The 25907-nt window shown below is 42.0% G+C and overlaps 1 pseudogene; it reads right to left on the bottom strand.

The window, feature by feature from the left end:
* Positions 1 to 3176: 3176 nt before the first annotated feature.
* On the bottom strand, positions 3177 to 24817 carry LOC111553536 (annotated as a pseudogene).
* Positions 24818 to 25907: the final 1090 nt, after the last annotated feature.

Here is a 25907-nt window from a genome sequence, read left to right as displayed (position 1 = left end):
TCATCCTGGGTAACACAGGGAAATCTGTCTCTACTAAAAAAAGAAAAAACTAGTTGGGCATGGTGGCGCATGCACATAATCCCAGCTACTCAGGAGGCTGAGGCATGAGAATCGCTTGAACCCAGGAGCTAGAGGCTGCAGTGTGCTAAGATCTCACCAGTGCGGTCCAGCCTGGGTGACAGAGCAAGACCCTGTCTAAAAAAAAAAAAAAAAAAATCACTAAAATAGAAAAAAATAAAAATAAAAGAAAGAAAACTGGAGTTCTGGTCTCCTGGGTAACAGCTGGGTTCCTCGATTCAAAATCTTGTCCTGACACTAGCAGCAAGACCTTGGCCAAGCTACTTAAACTTCATCTATCTCAGGCTCATAATTTGTCACATGTGCACCCAATCACACCTGTTTCATAGTGTTTCTGTGAGGAGTCAATAAGCTAATACATCTAAGGCTTTGGGAGGGGGCATGACAATGGCATAATGCAACAAATGTTAACCACTATTTTATCCGACCAGCCTGAAGATAGAGCTCATCCCAGTCTGGGGGAGACTTTTCCCTTCCCCTTAAGCTCAGAATGCTTAACTTAAACCTTTGAATTTGATCATTGGACCTTATGCTTCTGCCAGCAAATGGTGGGAACTAATCCCCACAGTTATTCTCTTCTCACTACCTTGTTATTTCTTTAAATGCAAGCACTCCTATATTTATTGATTACTATTGCACTTGTATAAATATCTTAGTTTTTATTCACTCTCTCCTCACAGTTTGTTTTCCCGACTCTCTGCTCTCATTGTGGCTCCGTCTGCAACAATACTCGACTTGTGTCTTCACTAGAGAGGGCCAGAGAAAGAGAGAGAATTGTCTTCCAGACAATGCTCTTATTGAACATCCTCAAACACTGTGTGTGCGCCTGTTTCTGTTGCTTTGTTGACTCATATCCACCTTGTGGCTTGCCTTTTTTCGTAGACTTTCTTCCCTGTTCCATCTAATCAATGGTTTTCCAGTTTGTGTTTATGGAATGTATTCCTTCCTTATCCACAAATATCTACCTCCACAACCTCAGAATGCATGTGGGTGTGACTGTCAGTAGCAAACAGTAGAGGCGTTGTGTCTTGGAGCCAACTTATAAGCATAGGAGGTCCTGGGACCTGAGCATTTCATTTAGTTCTAAATATGAAAAGCTACTATCTTTGTGGAATGATCTCAAAACTCTGGGGTGAGCAAATGGGAAAGGTCGATAGGCAGTTACAGGTTGAACCTGTTTGGTTTCTTTTTGCTGGAGCAAGGTGAGCACCGTTTAGGGTTTGCTTTCTCTGCTCTGAAGTTTCAGAGCTTCCATGGTGAACTTGGAGGCGAACGAGGTAACTGAGATCAACATTTCGCTCTATCTAAGCAGGGGGCTACTTTGTAAGCCAGACGATCACCCTAGTATTCTAGCCGAGAGAGGAAAGTTCGTCAAAAGTCAGAGATACTTGGGAAAGCATCACCTTCCCTAGGCCAACGTACTTAGTAAGCTTAAGAAGCATAAACCAGCTCTGTGGAACCCAAAAAAGGCAGCTAACTCTGCTACCAAATATTTTTACCAAAATATAAGAATCTATCATGTGTCTGTCTGCTCTGGGATCTCTCTACCTCTGGTTCTTAACACCGATGCTGAGAAGTCTGTGTTTTCTTGCCTTTCTTTCCTGTTTCTAGAATTCTTTTGATTGTCTCAATTTCCTTTTTTTAATTTTTTATTTTTGTTTTTCTTTTTAGATAAGGTCTCACCCTGTGACCCAGGCTGGAGTGCAGTGGCACAGTCTTGGCTTACTGCAGCCTCAATCTCCCAGGCTCTAGCCATCCTCCTACCTCAGCCTCCTGAGTAGCTGGGACTATAGACACGTGCCACACACCCAGCTAATTTTGTATGATTTGTTAGATACGAGGTTTCGCCACGTTGCCCATGCTGGTCTTGAACTTCTGGGCTGAAGCTATTCTCCTGCCTGGGCTTCCCACAGTGCTGGGATTACACGTGTGAGCTACTGTGCCCTGCCCTTTATCCGCTTTTAAACTTCATATTACCTTCTAATCATTAAAAATGCACATTATGTTCATTTAACATAAGATGCATTTAGAATTTTATTGTGCTTTTTTTTTTTTTCACTTAGTATATTTTGGGAATTTCTCCATGTAATCAAAATCTTTTGAAAATATAACTCTTGGCTGGGCGTGGTGGCTCATGCCTATAATCCCAGCACTTTGGGAGGCCTAGGTGGGCAGATCACCTGAGGTCGGGAGTTCGAGACCAGCCTGACTAACGTGGAGAAACCCCATCTCTACTAAAAATACAAAATTAGCTAGGCATGGTAGCGCATGCCTGTAATCCCAGCTACTCGGGAGGCTAAGGCAAAATAATTGCTTGAAACCGGGAGGCGGAGGTTGTGGTGAACCAAGATGGTGACATTGCACTCCAGCCTGGGCAACCAGAGCAAAATTCTGTCTCAAAAGAAAAAAAGGAAGAAAAAAAGAAAAGAAAATATAACTCTTGACAATTATTTAATATCACAACATGTAGTATAATTGCTTAACCATTCTTTTTTTGACATTTAGATTGTCATTTTTTTTAAGAGTTGAAGTCTTTGCCTGCCTGTATCAAAATATTTCGTGTGCCCCATTAAATATATATACCTACATTTACCCAAAAAAATTAAAATTAAAAATAAAAAAAAATAGAGTCAGGTTTCACTATGTTGCCCAAGCTGGAATCCAACTCCTGGGCTCAAGCAATCTACCCATCTAGCTTCCTGAGTAGCTGGGACTACAGGTGCGTGCTGCCAAGCCTGGCCTGTCACTTTTCAACACTGATCTCATTCAGATGTTGGCTAGCTTTGTCATCTGCATGAGATGACTCTTGGCAAGTCCTCTGCCGGCTATCACGCAACATCCAATAAAGTCATATTAACAAATTAATGACATCGCACGTTCAGGCATGTCTGTGTTGAAGGCCAGTGGTTTTCACTAATATTCACATCTTCTTCTTTTTTTTTGTTTTTTGTTTTTTTTTTTCTGTTTGACCGTGAGGATACTTATTGAGGGTTTACTGGGTGCAGGGAGAAGGGCTGGATGACTTGGGATGGGAGTAGAGACCCCTCCTGTGGGATTCTGCAGCTCCAGGCCCCCATGGGTGGGGTGAGGCCGGGGACCTAGGAACATTCTGTGTGGGCCATTTCTTCTCCATGGTGCTCCCCTTATGCATGGCCCAGCAGCTGTAGCTGCGGGATCTCCACTGTTCAGGCGTCAGGCTCAGGTAGCTGCTGGCCGCATACTTGTTGCTCTGTTTGGAAGGTTTAGTGGTCTCCATGTCCTGGGTGATGATGATGCTGTCTGCCTTCCAGGCCACTGTCATGGTGCCCAGGTAGAAGTCACTCATGAGACATACTAGGGTGGCCTTGTTAGCTTGGAGCTCCTCAGAGGAGGGTGGGAACAGAGTACCAAACGGGGAGCCTTGGGCTTGCCTAAGACAGTGAGCTGGGTCCTGCTGCCAAACACGTGCGACAGTGAATGAAGCTTGGATTGAAACCCTTAGGGCCAGAACCTGGGGCCAGTCCAGGAGCAGGGCTGGAGCAGAAACAATCATGGTGGAAGGGGAAACAAACATGTCCTTCTTCACACGGCAGCAGGAGAGAGAATGAGCATTCACATCCTCTTGTAAGGAGACTTCTGCCTCTAATAAGCCCTCTCACACCACTCACAACTGATTGGACCAAGGATGGACACCGGACCCAAGACAGGCCAGATACTGTGGTGTGGGCCAGTGGGAAAAGGTAAACTGGGTCACCAAGAGGAACCATTAGAGTAAGAGGCAGCTACCCTAGGGAGCCAGAGATGAAAACATGCCAAGAAAAGCTTTGAGGGAGAAACCACAGTTGGAGAAAGACTGGAGATTACAACTCCCAACCTGGCTCTGCCAGCTGGTTTTGTCCCTCAGCTTTGTTGAGCTGTAATTGACAAAGAAAAGTTTTATGTGTTTAAGGTAGAATGCGATGTTTTGATATACATCATGAAATACATCATGAAATGATTGCTATAATCAAGCTGATTAACAATACGATCTTACCTCACATAGCTACCATTTGTGCGGTGTGATGAGAACATTTAAGATCCACTCTCTTTGCAAATTTCAAGTGCATAATATGGTATTGTCAACCATAGTCAGCAGGCTGTACATTAGATCTCCAGAAATTACCCATTTTCTAATGAAACTTCATACCTCGTGACCAATATCTCCCATTTTTCCCACCTCCCAGCCCCTGGCAACCACTCTTCTACTCCCGGGCTCCTATGAGTTTGACTCTGTTAGATTCCTCGTATAAAGGAGATCATGGGACTTTTCTGTGTCTGGCCTACTCTACTTAGCATGATATCCTCCAGGTTGTCACAAATGATGGGATTTCTTTCCTTCTTAAACTCCAGTAACACTCCATTGCACATATATACCACATTGTCTTCATCCATTTATTCATCCACATTTGTACAGGTCGTTTCTGTACCTTGGCTATTGAAACATATGCTGCAATAAACATGCGAGTGCAGATACCTCTCTGCGAAACTGCTTTCATTTCCTTTAAATTCTGCCACTTGATCTTGAGGAGTTGACTAACTCCTTAAACCTCTGTTCTCAGCTGGGCGCAGTCGCTCACACCTGTAATCCCAGCATTTTGGGAGGCTGAGGCAGGTGGATCACCTGAGGTCTGGAGTTAGAGGCCAGCCTGACCAACATGGAGAAACCCCATCTCTACTAAAAATACAAAAGTAGCTGGACGTGGTGGTGCACGCCTGTAATTCCAGCTACTCGGGAGACTGAGGCAGGAGAATCGCTTGAACCGGAGGCGAAGGTTGCAGTAAACCGAGAGTGAGGCATTGCACTCCAGCCTGGACAACAAGAGCGAAACTCCGTCAAAAAAACCCAAACAGACAAAAAACAAAAAACAAAACCTCTGTTCTCATCTGCAGAAGATTAGAGATAGTGTACATAAAGTATATATAACACAACAGGACCTCACTGAATGGTGGCTATATTACACATAAAAGTATTTTTTTAAAAAGAAAAATACTGAGAAATCTTCTGAAATCATCACTTATAATAAAGAATGGAGTGCACAGAGGAAGTAAAAAATTTATACAACACAAAAGCAAGGTTTTGAGCTCTTAAGACATAGTCTGTTTTAATCCCCGTGTTTATACTCAGTACTTAGCTCAATGCCTAGCAAATCTTTAAGTGCTCAATACGTGTGTATTGCTTTCAATGAATAGCTTCAAAGCAACATTTTTCTTTGACTCAGATATGTAGCTGGTTGGGCATTTTTACCCATGGAATTGCCCTGTTGTTACTCGCTGAGCCCCGGTATGTGAAACCAGTGCAGCAACTCTAATTTCTCTCTGAAAGATTGGCATTTATGAGGTCATTTTCCCTTCAGTCTTTTCCCCTATTCTTATTTATTCCACCATATTTCACAGTCAAGCAAAACAAAAACAAACAAAAGACCTTTCATAAAAGTAACTTCCCACTGTTAACTCCTCTCCCTGAAATCTATGGGGAAGACAGAAAAAGAAAAAGAAGAATCACAAGAGAGATGAAAATGCAAGTCCAGGCAAGTTCCCCAAATCTTTAACAGGATAGACATATGTATGTATATTTAAGTGAAAAGATTCTGAAAATACTCTTAAGTGGAGGCAGGATGACCCAGGGAACGGAAAGAGAATACAGCTAGGGCACATTTCCATACCAAAGAGTGTGAGGTGTGGTAGACATCTGTTGCTTTTGTCTTCTCAACAAAACACTCCTCTTTACACTGGAGAATTGGTCTTCACAGATCCCGTATGATTCCCATGGGCCTGGCTATGGGGTGAGTATACAATCCACCCCCGTCCAAACACACCACCCCAGCCGTGTTTACACAATGCAATTGGGCATTGACCCAATCAAGTCCAGTCATATTTCTTTCAAGAAATTTAATATAGGAAATACTGGGAAAAAGAGGGAGAGTCTCACTTTTATACTACGAATTGTAAGTTTCTACCCAGGACTGGGACTACCGGCAGCCATCTCTCCTGCTACATGTAATGAACATATTTGTGTCAGGAGAGAGTGAGGCCAAATGCAAAAAGTAGCAGAGACAAACATAACCTGAGAGGAAGAGTGGGAAATAGAAACTTGATGACATCACTTGAACACTTGAATGCACCTGTAACTAAAGCCTTCGGTTGAGCAGATTGTAAGGGTAGAAATGAGTTCTAAGTTTCCCAACCCCACCCCACTCCCAACTCCAGGCTTGGTAAGTTGGTAAGAAGGTTTTAAGGAAAGAGAGGTTACTCTGCACACACATGGGGGCAGAATTAGGGACTGGGGCCACCAGCTAAGAGAGAGGAAACAAGCAACAGAAGGTCACAAACCCTCAAAGCTTAAGGAAGCTGGTGTTAGTTGATTTCTTGTGAAAACCAATGTTAAAAAACAGGTGTGAGTTTTATAGCTGTGGGAATATGAAGAGAAACAGGGACAGAATTTAGTGGAAATTGTGAGGTCTATGGTTTTTATAGGTCTTGGAGCTGGCTGGGACTTAGCCAGTTATCTAGATCTCAAAGGGCCAAGTGACTTCAGCTAACATGTGAGTCACAGATGTGGAAAGAAACAAGGAAGATTCAGCACACACATAATACGTATTCCCAGGGAAAAACCAACAAAAATGGAACAGAAAATCATTCAAAGATTTCATAGGTGATTCTCCTGAAAGAAAAGATCTAAATCTTCATGTTGAAACAATGTATGGAGAAAAAACTGGTGAGTTCTAACAAGGTTAAGACATATCCTGATGAAGTAATTTCAAGGATAAGAAAAAGTCTTGCAAGCATCCAGGCAGAAGAAACTTGTCACCTTTAAAGGGAAAGAATATATATCAGGCAGGCTTTAGACTTCCATCCACAGCAACACTAGAAGAACAAGATAATGGGAAATTTTGAGAAGAAAAAATAGAACACAACAATTCTTACTTACCCAGGATATCTTTCAGTTGTAAAGGCATGGGAAATACATTCTTAAATATGCAAGAACTGGCCAGGTGCGGTGGCTCATGCCTGTAATCCCAGCACCTTGGGAGGCTGCGGCAGGCGGATCACGAGGTCAGGAGTTCAAGACCAGCCTGGCCAATATGGTGAAACCCCGTCTCTGCTAAAAAGACAAAAATTAGCTGGGCATGGGGGCAAGCGCTTATAGTCCCAGCCACTTGGGAGGCTGAGGCAGAAGAATCGCTTGAACCCAGGAGGCAGAGGCTGCAGTGAGCCGAGACTATGCCACTGCACTCCAGCCTGGGTGACAGAGCGGGACTCTGTGTCTCAAGAAAAAAAAAAAAAAAAAAAAGTCGATGTGTGTATACATATATGTGCAAGAACTTTATAATTTTAGCATTAATAAAATCTTCCTGAAAGAATGTACATGAAACAACAACTGCTGTCTGAAAGAAGAACCAAATTAAGAATTTAGAAATGGAGGCTAGGTAAGGTGGCTCATACCTATAATCCCAGCACCTTGGGAGGTTAAGACAGGAAGATCACTAGAACCAGGAGTTCAAAACCAGCTTGGGCAACATAGGGAAATCCCGTTTTTATGAAAAATCAAAACATTAGCCAAGTGTGGCAGTACATGCCTATGGTCCCAGCTATTGAGGAGGCTGAGGTGGGAGGATCACTTCACTTGGACCTGGGAAGTTGAGGCTGCAGTGAGCCGTAATTGGGCCATTGCACTCAAGCCTGGACAACAGAGTGAGACCCTGTCTCCAAGAAAGATAAATTTTAAAAAAGATGCCAAAGACAATAAAATGGCAGAGTGCTGGAAAGCAAAGAAAGAGAGCAGACTACAAAGCTACAAGTAAATATGCACGATGTAGACAAATTTTCAGGACCAAAAAGAGGGAAAATACCACAGCCCAAAATATCAGATGGAAGAGAGAATTTTCCTGAAGAAGCCTCTGGAGAAGCTCTACACCCAACAAATTCAAAGTACTGGAGAGGGAGGGGCAGCACCGCAGTTCCAGCCCTGGCCTTGAAGAGGACGGACAGCTTGCGCTTCTTTCCTCTGGAAACTCTCAGTCCCAGTTGTCATGCTGTGGAAGGCAGAAGCCACATAGAAGGGCCGAGTGAGGGTCCTCCAGCCAATAGCCAGCATCTCTGCCAGCACTGGAGGGAGCCATCAGAATAGTGCCACCCAGTGGAAAACCCTGATGAGTTCAGAAGCATCCCACATCACTGGGGACAGAAAACTGGCCCAACTGAGCCCAGTTAACGCACAGAATCATTGGCGATAGTACAATAAATGGGCATTGCTTTATGCCACTAAGTTTTAGGATTATTACATAGCATACACAACCAAAACAAAGGCCCTGGGGCAATCATAAGTTATTCAAGAATGTCATGGAATTTTTGGGCCAGTTTAACTCTATCCCCTTTTTTCCTCCTCCTTTCTCCTTCCCCTTTCTTTCTCTCTTCCCTTCCATGGAGCTTTTGAAGATAGATTTCTATTTTTAGTCTTATTAGCATCAAAGTGGGAAAAGGCCAAAAGGTTTCTCCTGACATGTAGGAATTTAAAAACTATGCAACTCCTAATAAGAACTTTACTCCTGTAAAAGGAAAAGGAAAAAAAAAAATTCAAATGAGAACAATATGAAATCTTTTAATGCAGTGACAGATTTAAGGAGGTCCAAGAAAAAAGCAGACACAGTAGAATCTATAGAATGTGGTGCTGGAGACAGTTTCCTTTGAGTGGTAGGGAGGGCTTTAGTGTCATAGAATGACAGTTTCCTCCTTATAGATCTCCTCTGATTCTGCAGAAAGTGTTGTATATATGGTTGTTACACTGAAAGTGGGGTCCTAGGGTTTTTAAAAAATCCAATGAGCAAATAAAAAATGCTTAAAGGATGACAGCAATGTTCTTTTTTTTTTTTTAAATAAAAGAATGATTAGCAACAAAACAAAATAATGAATTAGAAGAGTTACTAAATAAGTTTTTGAAACACAACAAAAACAAAACCTGTCCTATAAAACAGAATAAATGTAGATTACTCATGGGAAACATTGTAGAAAGCCTAAATATACAAAGAACCACAAAGGAGAAAACCCAAATGGACCCCTCCATTCCACTTCATGAGTCTGTGACTCCTGGAGAGAGCACCATTTTTTCAGGTGTCTGATTTGTGAAGTCACAACCCAGGAGACTCTGGCATCAACTCAGATAGAGGTAAATTCTGAGAAGTGAGTCAGCCACTAAAACAACAATCATATTAATGTGAAGTCCTCAGGGCAGAGTGTTTCTCTGGTGTAGTTTAAGACTGAGAGACACAGCCGGGCATGGTGGCTCACTTCTGTAATCTCAGCACTTTGGGAAGTCAAGGTGGGAGGATTGCTTGAGTCCACAAGTTCCAGATCAGCCTGGGTAACATAGCAAGACCCCATCTTTACAAAAATAAAAAATAATTTAATTAAAAGAAAAGAAAAAGATTGAAAGTCACACAGCTGTAAACTAATGAAAGTTCACTTAGAGCAACAGGCTTTGTCATGGGGAAAGAGCAAATCCTCATTTGATTCACCGCTGATCGAACACCCTTGCTGGCACCATTGAAAATGGATGTGGAAACCACAATTGATGTGATCTCATGGTAGCAAGAGGTGTTGACTCAACAAAAAAAACGCTGCCACTTCTTACTGTATAATTTGATGTCAAAATAATATTATCATGTTGGGAAAATATGATTTAATTTAGCCACATCTTGACAAGTTTTTCTGTTTATTGAGTCTCTCATCCCTTCTATTTCTTCTTTTTATTTTTCTGTTTTAAAGGTTAATTTGTTTGTTTGTTTGTTTTTGAAGATGGGATCTTGCTGTGTTGGCCCAGGCTGGCTTCAAACTCCTGGTCTCAAGTGATCCTTTTGCCTTGGCCTCCCAAAGTGCTGAGATTATAAGTATAAGCCACCATGCCTGGCCTTATTTCTCTTTCTTCATAGCTAATAAATTATCTGGTATACATGCCAGATAATTGTTGAAGTGTTCGCTATTTCATTTTTTTCTTTTTTCTCTTACTCATTTCAGTGGCTTTGATGACAAATATTAGCAAAAAACAAATCCATTCAAGGAAAATGCCACTTTTTTCTATGAGTAGCATGTCCACTGTACTTTTATATATAACTTCATGTGGTCTGTAACTTCCATATGGTTAACAAACAAAATCTATATGGCTTTTTTCATGGGATAAAAATCAGTGTTTTTCTTGTATCATTGCAAAACTGAAGCTCCCAATTCATAATTTTTTGTGTACATAAGTCTACGAGAAAAAAAAGTTGAGGGAAATTGATTCTAGAATCTAGAAGTTCTTCCTTTATGTAATGCATTTTAATGTTTAAACATATTTATAGTTAAAATTCCAAGTATCTTGATTATTTAGAATTTAAAATTTCATTACTAGTTTTTTTGTTTCAGCACATTGTAGTCTGAGAATGTGTGCTATATGTTTTCCGCTGTTAAATTTTATCAGTATTTTCTTTGTTGACTAATACATTTCATTTACATCGGGAAAAAAGTATATTCTCCATTGTACAACATAATGTGCAGCTATTAAAGTAAATTTGTTGATATTACTATGACATCCATAGTCTATTTGTTGCTTGTGAAATTTGTCAGAGACTGAGAATGATATATTAAAATATCCCGTACTATAGTTCCAGCTACTTGGGAGGCTGTGGTGGGAGGATTGCTTGAACCCAGGAGATCAGGCCTGTGAATAGTCACCGGACTTCACTCTGGGCAACATAGTTCGACCCCCCTCTTTAAAATAAATAAATCCTGTAGCATGCTATTCATTTCTTCTTCCACATTTATATTTGGACACAATAGTATTCTCTGTTTCCAAGTACATGAAGTGTAACCTTTATCAACTTACAGGACAGTGGTTTCCTTTCAGGAACAGCTGGGTTCATAGGTGTGGCAAAAGTAAAATTAAACTTTAAATTTTGTAAGGTTCTATATAATCTCTGCTTCCTAGAGCATAGTTTCTCTCTCTAAAAGATAAAGAAATAAGCAAAAAATACAGTGAAATAAAATAGCCATTTCTATCTCATTTGAGGCTTTTGCCTTGATTTCTTCTCATATATTAGTATTGTTATCATTGCTTTATGTATTTACTTTTTGTTTAGGCATGTTTGATAAATCTTTGGCCATGTTTTCTTTTCTTATTTATATCAGAAACTACATGATAATTCAATAGTAAAAAATGTGTTACTGGCAGGGTGTGGTACTCACGCGTATAATCCTAGCACGTTGGGAGGCCAAGGTGGGAGGATCACTTGAGGTCAGGAGTTTGAGACCAGCCTGGCCAACATGGCAAAACCCCGTCTCTACTAAAAATACAAAAATTAGCCAGCTGTGGTGCCTGTGATCCCAGCTACTTGGGAGGCTGAGGCACAAGAATTGCTGGAACCTGGGAGGGGGAGGTTGCAGTGAGCTGAGATTGTGCCACTGCACTCCCAGGAGTTCGAGTTTACAGTGAGTCATGATGATGCCACTGCATTCCAGCCCAAGCAACAGAGCGAGACACTTTCTCCAAAAAAAAAAAAAAGAAACAACAACAAAACAAAACACACACACACAAAAACAAAGTGATGAGACAGATAGGAAGTGTTTAACAATTTCTGGTTTCTGAATGAATAATTTTAGTACATCATCTTAAAGTTTTCTTCTAAAGGTATATGATATGATTTAGAAATGAATGGCAGCAGCCTCTACTGGAAATGATCATGTAATTGCTTATTTAATTGAATGATTCACTCACTGTGACACATGAGACAATTATTTCTGTCACACTATGGTATTGTCTGTCTAATGTTTAGCTATAGGCAATGCATAAGAAATCCTTCTCTCTTTTTTTTGAGACGGACTCTCTCTCTTTTGCCCAGGCTGGAGTGTAGTGGCGCCATCTCTGCTCATTGCAATCTCTGTCTACCAAATTCAAGAGATTCTCCTGCCTCAACCTCTAGAGCAGCTGGGATTACAGGCTCGTGCAACCATGCACCGCTAATTTTTGTGGAGAAGGAGTTTCACCATTTTGGCCAGGCTGGTCTTGAACTACTGACCTCAAGTGATCTGCCCACCTCGGCCTCCCAAAGTGCTGCGATTACAGGCATGAGCCACCACGCCTGGCCGAGAAATTCTTCTTTGCTGAATCACAAGAAGAGTTGTCCAAACTCTTGCACATATTTTAATACTTCTAAATATTTAAACATTTAATAATAATATTTCAGAAATTTGCCCTTTACCCACTTTTCTTTTGTGTGTGTGTGTTGGGGGGAGGGTTATTGATTTCTTAATGCAAGAAAAAATTAGGAAAAGATAACGTATTATCAAGAGAATATTAATGGACACAATTGCTAGATATACATAATATTGGCATCGTTTCAGTTCAAAAACATTTTTTTTTTTTTTTTTTTTTTGAGACGGAGTCTCGCTCTTGTCGCCCAGGCTGGAGTGCAGTGGCCGGATCTCAGCTCCCTGCAAGCTCCGCCTCCCGGGTCTACGCCATTCTCCTGCCTCAGCCTCCTGAGTAACTGGGACTACAGGCGCCCGCCACCTCGCCCGGCTAGTTTTTTGTATATTTTTTAGTAGAGACGGGGTTTCACCGGGTTAGCCAGGATGGCAAAAACATTTTAAGCTCTTTAGAAAATTTATCTCTGCTAGAGATGTTTGTAGATCTAGAGTCCGGCTCTTTTAAGGTCCACTTAAACTTGAAAAATACATGTTTTTGTTTTGTTGCTGTTATTGCTCCAGTGTGGTAGAGTATCGTTTTAGCTATTTTTTTTTTTTTTTTTTTTTTGAGACGGAGTCTTGCTGTGTCTCCTGGGCTGGAGTGCAGTGGCCGGATCTCAGCTCACTGCAAGCTCCGCCTCCCGGGTTTTACGCCATTCTCCTGCCTCAGCCTCCGGAGTAGCTGGGACTACAGGCGCCCGCCACCTCGCCCGGCTAGTTTTTTGTATTTTTAGTAGAGACGGGGTTTCACCGTGTTAGCCAGGATGGTCTCGATCTCCTGACCTCGTGATCCGCCCGTCTCGGCCTCCCAAAGTGCTGGGATTACAGGCTTGAGCCACCGCGCCCGGCCATGTTTTAGCTATTTTTAAGTGTGATGGTTCAGTTGCAGTAAGTACATTCGCATTGTTATGCAATGAAAAGGCATGGTTGTAAGTGGCAGGTATTTCCCTATGGAGGTCTATTTTTTGGGTTGTGTCAATCACAAGGGGAAATCTCTCAGCATATTGTTTTATCTCCTTGACTTTACAAAGATTCTCTGGTTTAGTCTCTACAGCCCATGAGGTAGCTGTTATCCCCATTTTACAGATAAGAAAGCTGTTCCACCATAGGTTTTGCATCTCTAGTGCCGGTGGAACTGTCAGATGCCATGGCTCTCTTGCTTGTGTTTCAATAATCAGTTCTTACTCTCCAGTCCCGTTTTTATCAAGCATAAAATGCACTAGTACCTCTTATGCTGATTTTACAATCTATCTTGGCCACTATTCTGAGATTCACCCATCAGCAGCGCTATCCCAGGGTGAGTTGCTTCTATGACGGATATACTAGTTGACATTCTAGTTGACATCTGCATTTTTGTTTCAGAGGCTAATCTTTTAGGCAACCTTGTCTCCAAACCTAGAGAATATGAAGAAGCTGGCTCTAAATACGAGTAAGATCCTTAGCCTTCTCCACAGAAGTGAAAGAGAGAGACATCCAGACAAGTGACTGTCCTGCAATAGTCTGTCATAGAAGTGCCATTTAAAAGGGAAAGGTGAAGTTCTGTAGAGGAAACTGAGGCAAGCAAACTCCAGGAGGGCAGAAAGTTGATGTTTCTTCATTGTGGAATCCCCAACTCCTGGAACAACTTCTTAGAGCATATGGGAAAGATCTATCTAAAAAAGTGGATGAAGCAAGTGGCATTTGACTTGACTCTGAACAGATGAGCAGTGCGCCAGGCGGGGCCAGCATGTGCAAAGACAAGCAGGATCAAGACCTTGTATGAACTGTATGCGAACACTTCAGGCGCAATGTGGTGGCTCATGCCTGTAACTCAGCGACTTGGGAGGCTGAGGCGGGACGATCGCTTGAGACCAGGAATTCAAGACAGACCTGCCTGGGCAACATAGTGAGACCCCCCTCATCTCTAAAAAAAAAAATTAATTAATTCCCCTCCCAAAAAACATTTTGGGATGTTTCATGTGGTTCCCCCATCCTTTTTACCCCTTTACACAAACATGTGCTGGGAGAAAGAAACTGTGTTTGAAATGCTGTCTCTAGTGGTAGTATGGACTAGAGAAATGAGTCCTTCAGAAAGTTAGTAAAAATGACTTTTTTTTTTTCTGAGATAGAGTCTGGCTCTGTCGCCCAGGCTGGAGTGCAGTGGTGCGATCTCGGCTCACTGCAAGCTCCGCCTCCCGGGTTCACACCATTTTCCTGCCTCAGCCTCCCTAGTAGCTGGGACTACAGGCACCTGCCACCACACCCGGCTAATTTTTTTTTTTTTTTTTTTTGTATTTTTAGTAAAGACAGGGTTTCACCGTGTTAGCCAGGATGGTCTCAATATCCTGACCTCGTGATCCTCCCGTCTCAGCCTCCCAAAGTGCTGGGATTACAGGCATGAGCCACCGTGCCTGGCCAAAAATGATTATTAGAATGATGGTTCTGAAATACCTTCTGCATGACTCCTTTGTGATATTCATCAAATATTTCTTGTTCTCCACCCTCCAGACACACAGCAGGGTTGCAGTTCTCTACTCCACCCCCACTGACCTTTGGGTTGTGGCCCTATGACTTCCTTTGCCCCCTAAAATGTAATGGGACAGAATAGAAACTTTAAGTCAGAGGGCAGAGTCCCCAGTGAATGAACGGGTGGCAAGAAATAAACCATCAATGAATGGAAAGCAAGAAATAAACCTTCTTGTTAGAAGCCACCCTACACCTTCACACTTGATAGTTTCATTTAATCCTCACAGAAGTCCTATGAGGTAGCTATTATTCCAGTGTCCCAAAAAAGGAAATCGGGGTTTATTCACAGCCGACATAACTCTGGAGCTGTGTCCTTCAACACCACGGCCACCAACCCCATGCGGCAATCAAGCATTTGAAATGTGGCTGGTCCGATAAAACACATACCAGATTCAAAACTGGCATGAAAGAGCACTGTACAAATCTCATTAATAGTTTCTATTTTACCTGCTCTTGGTTGTTGAAAAAAATAGTTTATCTTAATTACATGATGAAATAATATGTTAGAGACATTGGGTGAGTGAAGTAAAATATGATCTTAAAATTAATCTTGCGCCAGGCGCGGTGGCTCAAGTCTGTAATCCCAGCACTTTGGGAGGCCGAGACGGGCAGATCACGAGGTCAGGAGATCGAGACCATCCTGGCTAACATGGTGAAACCCCGTCTCTACTAAAAAAATACAAAAAACTAGCCGGGCGAGGTGGTGGGCACCTGTAGTCCCAGCTACTCGGGAGGCTGAGGCAGGAGAATGGCGTGAACCCGGGGGGCGGAGCTTGCAGTGAGCTGAGATCCGGCCACAGGACTCTAGCCTGGGCGGCAGAGCGAGACTCCGTCTCAAAAAAAAAAAAAAAAATTAATCTTGCTTGTTTATGTTTACTTTTTAGAACAGAGCTACTAAAAATGGAAAAGTACATAGGTAACTTGCATTTGTAATCTGTGCTATATTTCTCTTGGACAGCACTAGTTTACTGGTTATAGAGTGAGGAAGCAAAGACTAGTTGCTCTGAATCTAAGTTTAGGGCTCTTTGGAGCATGTATTCCTCCCCTCTCAAAGGGAATTTATTTGGTGGCGGTGGTTTGACTGGCTGCTCATCTAAATGTATTTATTCATGGATTCATACAACACATATTTATTGCTCAGTTACTGTATACAAAGCTCTGCAGGAGGTGATATGATTGTGCTCTGCCCTGAACTCAGTCCCGCCGAGGACAAAAGTTTTGTGGGTGAAGAGCTGATAAATGGCCAAGTTTGAAAGTAAATGAGATGCTAATAGGAATGCTGTTCAGGAAAGGGAAATCTGACCTGGCTTGGAGTAGTTAAAAAAGAAAAACTATTTGAAGACCATACTGCCCCAGCTTTAAATGCAATTTGCTCCTTGAACTTTCCCGAAAATACTCACAATTCACGTAATCTCAGCAAGTCTATACGTTAACCCACTTCTACTGTCTGCTTGTTACTTTGAAAAGAACTCAGTCACTCTAGATGCAAGTGTTGACCACGTGGGGAAAACACTAAGGAATTCAGCTTCATTTTGTCCCAGTTAGGCGTACTGAAATAACAACATCCATGCCATTATCTCAGAGGTGAAAATAACCGGACAATTCTAGTATCTTATTCTTCAATGATTAATTACTAAAGGGAAAATTATATCCAAAATGTGAGCTGATGAACCAGTATCACATTTGCATTTCTAATGGTTCAATGCTCATGTCAAACCCTTTGATTTTCTTTTCTTTTCTTTTTTTATTTTTTGAAATAGGGTCTTGTTCTGTCACCCAGGCTGGAGTGCAGGGGCACAATCACTGCTCAGCCCAGCCTCAACCCCCTGGGTTCAGTTAATCCTCCCAGTTGAATGATTGTTCTGAAATATCCTCTGCAGGACTCCTTTGTGATATTCATCAAATATTTCTTGCTCTCCACCCTCCAGACACATGGTAGGATTGCAGTTCATTACTCCACTCCCACTGACCTTAAGGTGTGGCCCCATGACTTACTTTGCCTCCCATAGTGTTGTAGGACAAAACAGAAAACCTTACGTCAGAGAGCAGAGTCCCCACTCTGAGTAGCTGGGACCACAGGCGCACGCCACCATCCCCAGCTAATTTTTAATTTTTTTGGAGAGACGGAATCTCATTGCGTTGCCCAGACTGGACCCAAACTCCTGGGCTCAAAGAGTCCTCCCACCTTGGCCTCTCAAAGTGCTGGGACAAGTGCGAGTCACCATGCCTCACCAAAACCCTTTGCTTTTCATGTAATCTTTTAACTAAGTCTTGTGCATAGTGAGCCATTTTCTTTCTTTCTTTTTTGTTCCTTCCTTCCTTCTTCTCTCTTTCTTTCTTCCTTTCTTTCTCTTTCTTTTCTTTCTTTCTCTTTCTTTCTTTTTCTTTCTCTTCTTTTTTTTTCTTTTCTTTTAAAGATGCATTAGTCTGTTTGTGTTGCTATAAAGGAATATATGAGACTGAGTAATTTATAAAGAAAAGAGGTGTATTTTGGTTCACAGTCCTACAGGCTGTACAGGAGGGGTGGTGCTGGCGTCTGCTTTCGGTGAGGGCTCCGGGGAGCTTACAATCATGGCGGAAGGTGAAGGGGAAGCTGCTGTATCACATGGTGAGAGAGGAAGCAAGAGAGAGAAGGGGGAGGTCCCAGACTCTTAACCAGATCTTGTGTAAACTAAGTGAGTAAGAACTCAGTCATCACCAAGGGAATGGTGCTAAGTCATTCATGAGGGACCCATCTCCATCATCCGATACCTCCCACTAGAATCCACTTTCAACATGAGATTTGGAAGGGACAGACATCCAAACCACATCAAAGCTCTTTTTTTTGAGACAGAGTCTCTCTCTGTCGCCCAGGCTGGAGTGTAGAGTGCAGTGGTGCGATCTCAGTTCACTGCAGCCTGCTAGGTTCAAGCAATTCTCCTGCCTCAGCCTCCCAAGTAGCTGGGATTACAGGTGCCGGCCACCACACCTGGCTAATTTTTGTATTTTTAGTAGAGATGGGGTTTCGTCATGTTGGCCAGGCTGGTCTTGAACTCCTGACCTCAGATGATCCACCAGCCTCACTTCCCAAAGGGCTGGGATTACAGGCATAAGCCACCATGCCCAGCCTTCAAAGCACTTTTTTAGGATGTTCTTTATCTTTTATATCTCTGTGCCAGTGATTTTCACAGTGTGATATATAGTCAACCCCACATCAGATCACCCGGAATCATTGTCAGTATTGGGTACAACTTGCCCCATCCCAGAATTTCAAGGAGTGTGGCCTGTGAGTCTGTATTTTTACCAGGTAATTCCTATGTTTGTTAAAGTTGGAGAAGCATTGCTGCTAGTCCAGGAAATAAAGAAGTTGGTCTCTTGCATTCTCCCTGACAAGATCAAAGTGCAGTAGAAGTAAGGACTAGAAAATATTTTGAAAGTCCTCCAACAGTCAAGGGGAGTGGAGAGGATTATTCATAACCCTTTGGTGCCAAGAAATCTGGAACGTCTAAAGCTATGGGCTAATGCATCTTGCATTAGCAATTTGGCATGCAGGAAATTTCCCCACCCACAGTGCCAGGGGCACAAGGCGTCTTGGCATCCCTTAAATAAAACAAAGTTGGGATTTTCAAGTTACCCAGGGCTTCTGATTTCCTACTTTGTGTCTGAAAGAAAACAAAATGATTATATTCCTTTCCCAAGGTTGGTGAATATACCTGATAATTTTTCTTAACGGCATGAATGAAACTGTGGCTTCAGGGGAAGTATTGAACCAATGGTTCAGGAAAACGGAAATGGGAAAAGCCCGTTCCTTGGTGAGAAGAGATCAGCCTGTTAGGTGTTGATACAGCCTTTCACTTGCTGTAGCACCGCACAGTCCAGTGTTCTTGGAAGGTTCAGACCTCCTTTGGGGTCCAGATGTAGTTTGGATTCTCTTTAAATTGGGGATTGGTTGGATCTAAATACTTACTTTTTAACTTTTTGTTTTGAATTACTTTTAGACTTTCGAGCAGTTGTAAAAATAGTACAATGTGTTCCCGCCACCCTGCTTCCCCCAGTGATAACATCTTACATAGCCACAGCATATTTTCAAAACCAAGAATTTGAAATATGTGCAGTATTATTACGTACACCACAGACGTGGTCCCTGTTATAGTCTGAATGTTTGTGTCACCCCCAAAATTCGTATGTTGAAATCTTTCTCCAATGCATTAGTATTAATAGGTGAGACCTTTATGAGTTGATTAGGTCATGAAGGTGGAGCCCTCGTGAATGGGATTAGTGTCTTACAGAAGCGGTCCTTTGTTCCCCTCTTTCATCATGTGAGGACACAGCAAGAAGGCCTGAGAACGGCCTTACCCAACACAGAATCTGTTCACACATTGATCTTGGACTCCTCGGCCTCTAGGGCTGTAGAAAACAGATTTCTGCTGTTTACAAGGTATTTTGTTATAGCAGCCAAAATGGACTAAGGCAGCCACGTGTGTGTGGCATGTAGGCAACATGGCTCAGGAGCAACCTTGGGAAGCATCATGTGATACACATTGGATCTGTGCACAACACACATAAAACACTAGTTTGGTGAAGGTGGCACCATCTTCTTTTCCATAAACATTAGCCGTGCCATCTACTATGAATGGCAGAGATTTTTCAGTTCAAGTTTCTGAGGACTGCAAACAAGTGTCAAAGAGCCAGATGTTTCTTTGCATTACACTAGTTTTATTACTCTGCCTTTTGCCTTACACACTTAATAAATACAATGTTCTATGTTTCTATGGTGTTTTAAATTTACAAGACCTTTATATATATCTTAGTTTATTTATCCCTTGCAATCAGCCCAGAAAATTATGGTCCATACTATAATTTGTATTTTATATGTGAGGAAATTGAGTCTTACAGAGGTTAAAAGACTTAGGCCCAGCCTCCCATTCTGGTAATTACCTCATTACGATGCCTCTTTTATTGTTTCTACTCTCCAAATATTTTGTTATTATTTATTTATTACGCATATCACTTTAATGAATGAAATGATTCTATAAGGTTTACTGTAAAAAATAACAGTCCCTTGCACTGCCTTTTCATTCTAGTTCTGGCTATCAAATGTCTAGAAATGTCTTAGTGTATTTTGTGTTGCGATAGTAGAATACCATAGACTGCGTAATTTTTTTTTGAGACAGAGTTTTGCTCTTGTTGCCCAGGCTGGAGTGCAATGATGTGATCTCAGTTCACTGCAACCTCCGCCTCCTGGGTTCAAGTGATTCTCCTGCTTCAGCCTCCTGAGTAGCTGGGATTACAGGCATGTACCATCACACCCAGTTAATTTTGTATTTTTAGTAGTGATGGGGTTTCTCCGTGTTGGCCAGGCTGGTCTCAACCTCCCGACCTCAAGTGACCCACCCGTCTCAGCCTCCCAAAGTGCTGGGATTACAGGCGTGAGCCACTGCACCCAGCCTCAACTTCGTAATTTTTAATGAACAGAAATTTGTTGGCACACAGTTCTGGAGGCTGAAAGTCCAATATCAGATGTCAGCATCTGGTGGTGGTCTTCTTGTTGCCACATAACACGGTGGAAGGTGCCACATACTGGAAGGGTCAAAAGACGGTGAGAGAGAGCACAAAAAGAAGTGAACCCATTCCCAAAATAATGCAGCATGAGTCCATTCAGGAGGCTAGAGCCCTCATGACCTCACAAACTCTTCTTAAAGATCCCACCTCTTAATACTGTTACAATCACAATTACATTTTAACATGAGCTTTGGAGGGAAAAACATTCAAATCATAGCAGAAGGAAACTACTCTCAAACTTTCAGCAACAACTGTTGGTCTTCATCTTCCTATCGCTGATAGCACACTTACACTGCTATTTCTTGATTTTTCATGTTTAGGTACCATCTGCTGACTTCCCACATCAGAAGGTAAGGACTTACTTCTTCGCTGCCTCCTTCCATGTCCCCATCTCCTACAAATATTACTTGACCACCTCCCATACTCCCATTACATATCCCAATTTTGAGTACATCAATATTCACTGATTGCTATGACTCTAAATGCTAGCCACTGCTGTGTAGCTGTGCCATACAGTATATGATGATTACTTTTCTTCTACTGCTAACTTTGTATTTTCACTGGAGTTAGTAAATGTCAAGTATTTTCCTTTGCTTAGTTTTCTAAGCAACATATATTAGCATATTTCTAAATTTTCCCATGGTCTAAATCTCCTCTCAATACATCTGATTTTCTCTCAGTCTCTTCATGGAGTGTCTTCTTTTAAGTTCTTTCACTTATTTTGGTGGAATACTTTCTCTAGTATCTTTCTGGGAAAGGGTACTCAAAGAGATCAATTTTTTGAGACCTTGAACATCTGGCGATATCTTCATACCAGTCTCATATCTAATCAAAATTTGACTGGAAAGAGAAATCTAAATACAAATATCATTTTCCTGTGAATTTTTATATTATTTTATTTTATTTGCATACAATGTAGTCATTAAGAAGTCCAGAACCATTCTAACACCTGTTCCTTTCTAAGAAATCAGATTTTTTTTTGGCAAATTTCTTTGTTTTGTTTTTGCTTTTAGAGATGGTGTCTTCCAACATGGCACGTGTATACATATGTAACAAACCTGCACATTGTGTATATGTACCCTAGAACATAAAGTATAATTTAAAAATAATAATAATAAAAGAAAAGAAAAAAAAAGAATTCTCCCTCTAACTGGGGCACAAGACCCTCTTAAGAATAAAACTTTGGATCATTTCACAGTAATATGACTGTATTAAAAAAAAATAGAGATGGTGTCTTGCTCTATCACCCAGACAGAGGTGTAGCCTCAAACTCCTGGGCTCAAGTGATCCTACCCTCCCAAGTAGCTACAACTATAGGTACACACCATTATGCCTGAGTAAGTTTTAAAATTTTTTTGTAGAGGTAGGGTCTCACTATACTGCCAATGCCGGACTCAAAATCCTGGCCTCAAGCAGTTCTCCCACATTGGCCTCCCAAAATGCTGGGATTACAGGTGTGAGCCACCATGCCCAGCCCTGTTGGGAAGTTTTTAAGATCTTTTAAGTTCTTCATTCTTCACAACGATGTACCCTAAGGTCTTACTATAACTATACTTGGCACTTTGTGTGCTCTTACCATCTGAAAGGTTTTTTTTTTTTTTTTTATTGAGACAGGCTCTTGCTCTGTCACCCAGACTGGAGTGCAGTGGTACAATCATGGCTCACTGTGGCAGCAAACTCCTGGGCTCAAGCGATCATCCCACGTCAGCCTCCCAAGTAGCTGGGACTACAGGTGTGTGCCACCACACCGAGCTAATTTTTAAATTTTTTTGCAGAGATAACGTCTCCCTATGTTGCTCAGGCTGGTCTCAAACTCCTGGGCTGATATGATCCACGGGCCTCCCAAATTTTTGGGATTACAGGTGTGAGCCACAGTGCTGGGCTTGAAAACTCTTATAGGTCAGTTTCAGGAGATGGTCTCAAATCATTTCTATGTTGTTTTCTCTCTCCATTATGTTCTGTTCTCTCTTCTCTTTCAAACACTTGTTATTCATTTGTTGGACTTTCTGGTTTGATTCTCTAATTTTCTTATCTTTTCTCTTTCGTTTTATTTTTCTGTGTCTTTTTTTCCTACTCTCTGAGAGATTTCTTAAATTTTATCTTCTGTCTGTTCTAGTGAGTGCTATTTTTTTTCTTTCTGGTTTTTTTTTTTTGAAACGGTTCACTGCAACCTCCGCCTCCCAGCTTCAAGCAATTCTCCTGCCTCAGCCTCCTGAGTAGCTGGGACTACAGGTGCGTGCCACCACACCTGGCTAATTTTTGTATTTTTAGTAGACACAGGGTTTCACCATGTTAGCCAGGATGGTCTCAATCTCCTGACCTCATCATCCACCCGCCTCGGCTTCCTAAAGTGCTGGGATTACAGGCGTGAGCCACTGTGCCTGGCCTGTGAGTGCTATTTTTTAAATGTTCTTAATTGATTCTAAGATGTATGTTTTTCACAGTTTATAACCTCTGTGGTCAGAATGTATTGCATAAATAATGAACCATGACAATGACCATTGTTCAGGTACCAGTTACAGCGTCATTGCCATTGCCTCTGCATGCATAAGCTTGCCGTCTCCTCAGTTGAGTTATATGCATGGTTGATGCCACACATGTTGATACTACATATCAGGAAATGCAACTGAAGGCAGTAAAAATGTCAAATCCTTTGGAATAAATGAGAAAACTTTCAAAGCAACAAGGAGTTGGTATGACCCATTTGTGCATTGTACAGGTTTATCATTGAAGTATTGAACCTTAGTTTGTCAGAAGCTTCCTGCAGACCTTGGGCCAACACAGCATGACATTCAGTGATGCGATTCAATGGAGAAAAGTGAAATGATTATTTAAGTTAAATGAAGCCAAATTAAGTGCTAGCTTCAAAATTAAAAAATTGGTATCAATAGCTTAGAAAAAGTCCCTGACACTAGTTGAACAATTGGCTAAAATATAATGCATCATCAATACTCTTAATGACATGGAGAAAGATATTAAATGGGGAGAAAACAATGTCAACAATTCTGAGCTGGAAACTGGTTTCAGAGAACTCACACTTTAAATGTGAAGATGTTTATGAATTCCTTGGGTAAAGTGTTTTGCTTATTTTTTCTTTTATATAAACAAGCAATGGTGATATTTCATACATTTATCTCTAAGTAACATTAAAAGACTTTTTCAATAGGGAAAACTTATAAATGTTAAGCAGTGTCATACATTGGTTAGTGGTTTTCTTTTGTTTCTTTTCTTTTCTTTTCTTTTGAGGCAAGATCTTGCTTTGCTGGTCAGACTGGAATGCAATGGCATGATCACAGCTCACTACAGGTGTTTACCACCACACAAGGCTAATTTTTATCTTTTAATTTTGTAGAGATGGAGTCTTTCTCTATTAGCCAGGCTGGTCTTGAACTCCCAGGCTCAAGCGATCCTCCTGCCTTGGCTCTTAAAATGCTGGGATTATAGGAGTGAGCCACCATGCATGGCTTTCTTTTCTTAATGGTACAGAAAATAATGAGATGTCTTATGGTTACAGGCATCTTAAATGTGGGTACTTCAATTTTTTAAGAGTTGAGTTGCCAGGAGCGGTGGCTCACGCCTGTAATACCAGCACTTTGGGAGGCTGAGGCGTGTGGATCACAAGGTCAGCAGTTCAAGACCAGCCTGACCAACATGGTGAAACCCCATCTCTACTAAAAATACAAAAAAAATTAGCTGGGCATGGTGGTAGGTGCCTGTAATCCCAGCTACTTGGGAGGCTGAGTCAGGAGACTCACTTGAAACCAGAAGGCGGAGGTTGCAGTGAGCTGAGATTGTGCCACTGCACTCTAGCCTGGGCAACAAAAGCAAAAACTCTGTCTAAAACAAAACAAAACAAAACAAAAAAGAGTTGGTTTTTTTCCTGAAAAGTTTTTTGGTGACATCTTGTTTTTGTTGCATGGATGAAATATTTGTTCATCTCTGTGAGAATGTTCCTGAATTTTTTAAAGTTTTCACTTCCATGTATAGCCCAGGTTTCCTCTGAATTGATTCCCCCCCCGCCGCAACTGATGTTTAGAACTACACCTTTCATATACGAAACTCCCCCTCAGATGTCTGTCATCCTTGGCTTCCTGTCGTTGCATAAAATTTAACTACTAAAAAGCTGTTTGAATACTTTGCATATATGGAAGGGGGCTTGGGCTTGCTTGGAGGCTGAGCTTCTTCAATGAGGACCCTTCCACACCCTCAGTTTCAGGATTTTTAGGTATTTTTCTCTCATGTTGATCGTCTTCCCCAGAAGAAAAAAAAATATTCGATTTTCTTGCCTGTGGGGTTTACACCTGACAGCAAACATTCAGGAAGCAACTTGCACACACCCCCACCCCCCAACAAGGTGGGACTCACTCAGCTGAAGGTTTAAAGGGAGGGTCCTAAGGATGTACCTGCCCTGTTCCATTCCCTCCTTTATCTCTCTTTCAGAATGGCACTGCCTTGCCATTTCCCCGGCTGCCTTGTGCTTCCCGTGGGAAACCGAGCTGCCTTATGGGGAGCAGAGTCAGCTCACCACTCTTCCTGCTTTCGGCCTTTGCTATTGTCTTCCCTCCTGTACTCTTTGTTCTGTGTGTTTACAGCCTTTGTTTGTCCCTTTGCCCTAATTTCAGTCATGTTTCTGAAAGGAGAAGCAGTAAATGTGTGTGTTCAGTCCACTGTCCATCAACAGAATCTCCTCATATTCCCTGGTTGATTGGCATATTTTCTTTTTCTTTTTTTTTTTTTTTTGAGGCGGAGTCTTGCTCTGTGCCCGGACTGGAGTGCAGTGGCCGGATCTCAGCTCACTGCAAGCTCCGCCTCCCGGGTTTACGCCATTCTCCTGCCTCAGCCTCCCGAGTAGCTGAGACTACAGGTGCCCGCCACCTCGCCCAGCTAGTTTTTTTGTATTTTTAGTAGAGACGGGGTTTCACTGTGTTAGCCAGGATGGTCTCGATCTCCTGACCTCGTGATCCGCCCGTCTCGGCCTCCCAAAGTGCTGGGATTACAGGCTTGAGCCACCGCGCCCGGCCGATTGGCATATTTTCAAATTAAGTTGCGTAATTTGCTTTAAGATCAATATTTTTAGATGATTATTTTCTTTTTTTCCTCCTCACTTTATTCTCTCCAGGGCATAATCATTTTATTTTGTTTAACTTCATGTTTACTTTCATGAGACAGAGTCTCGCTCTGCCGCCCAGGCTGGAGTGCAGTGGTGCGATCTTACCTCACTGCAACATCTGCCTCCTAGGTTCAAGTGATTCTCGTGCCTCAGCCTCCCGAGTAGCTGGAATTAGAGGCACACCCCACCACGTCCAGCTAATTTTTATATTTTTAGTAGAGACAGGGCTTCACCATGTTGGCCAGTCTGGTCTCAAACTGTGGACGGCAAGTGATCTGTCTGCCTCGGCCTCCCAAAGTGCTGGGATTACAGGCGTGAGCCACCACACCCAGCCTTAACTTCATTTTTATTTGGTGAGAGAAAAGAAATTTAATTTTGGAAAATGGAGAAAGGAAGGCATAGGAATGAGAGTTAGTTCATTTAACACCCACGCAACCGC

The sequence above is a fragment of the Piliocolobus tephrosceles genome, chromosome 18 (assembly GCF_002776525.5).
Source record: "Piliocolobus tephrosceles isolate RC106 chromosome 18, ASM277652v3, whole genome shotgun sequence".
Classification (NCBI taxonomy): Eukaryota; Metazoa; Chordata; class Mammalia; order Primates; family Cercopithecidae; genus Piliocolobus; species Piliocolobus tephrosceles.
Note: the sequence above shows the minus strand (reverse complement) of the source record. Positions and strands in the feature narration are given on the sequence as shown.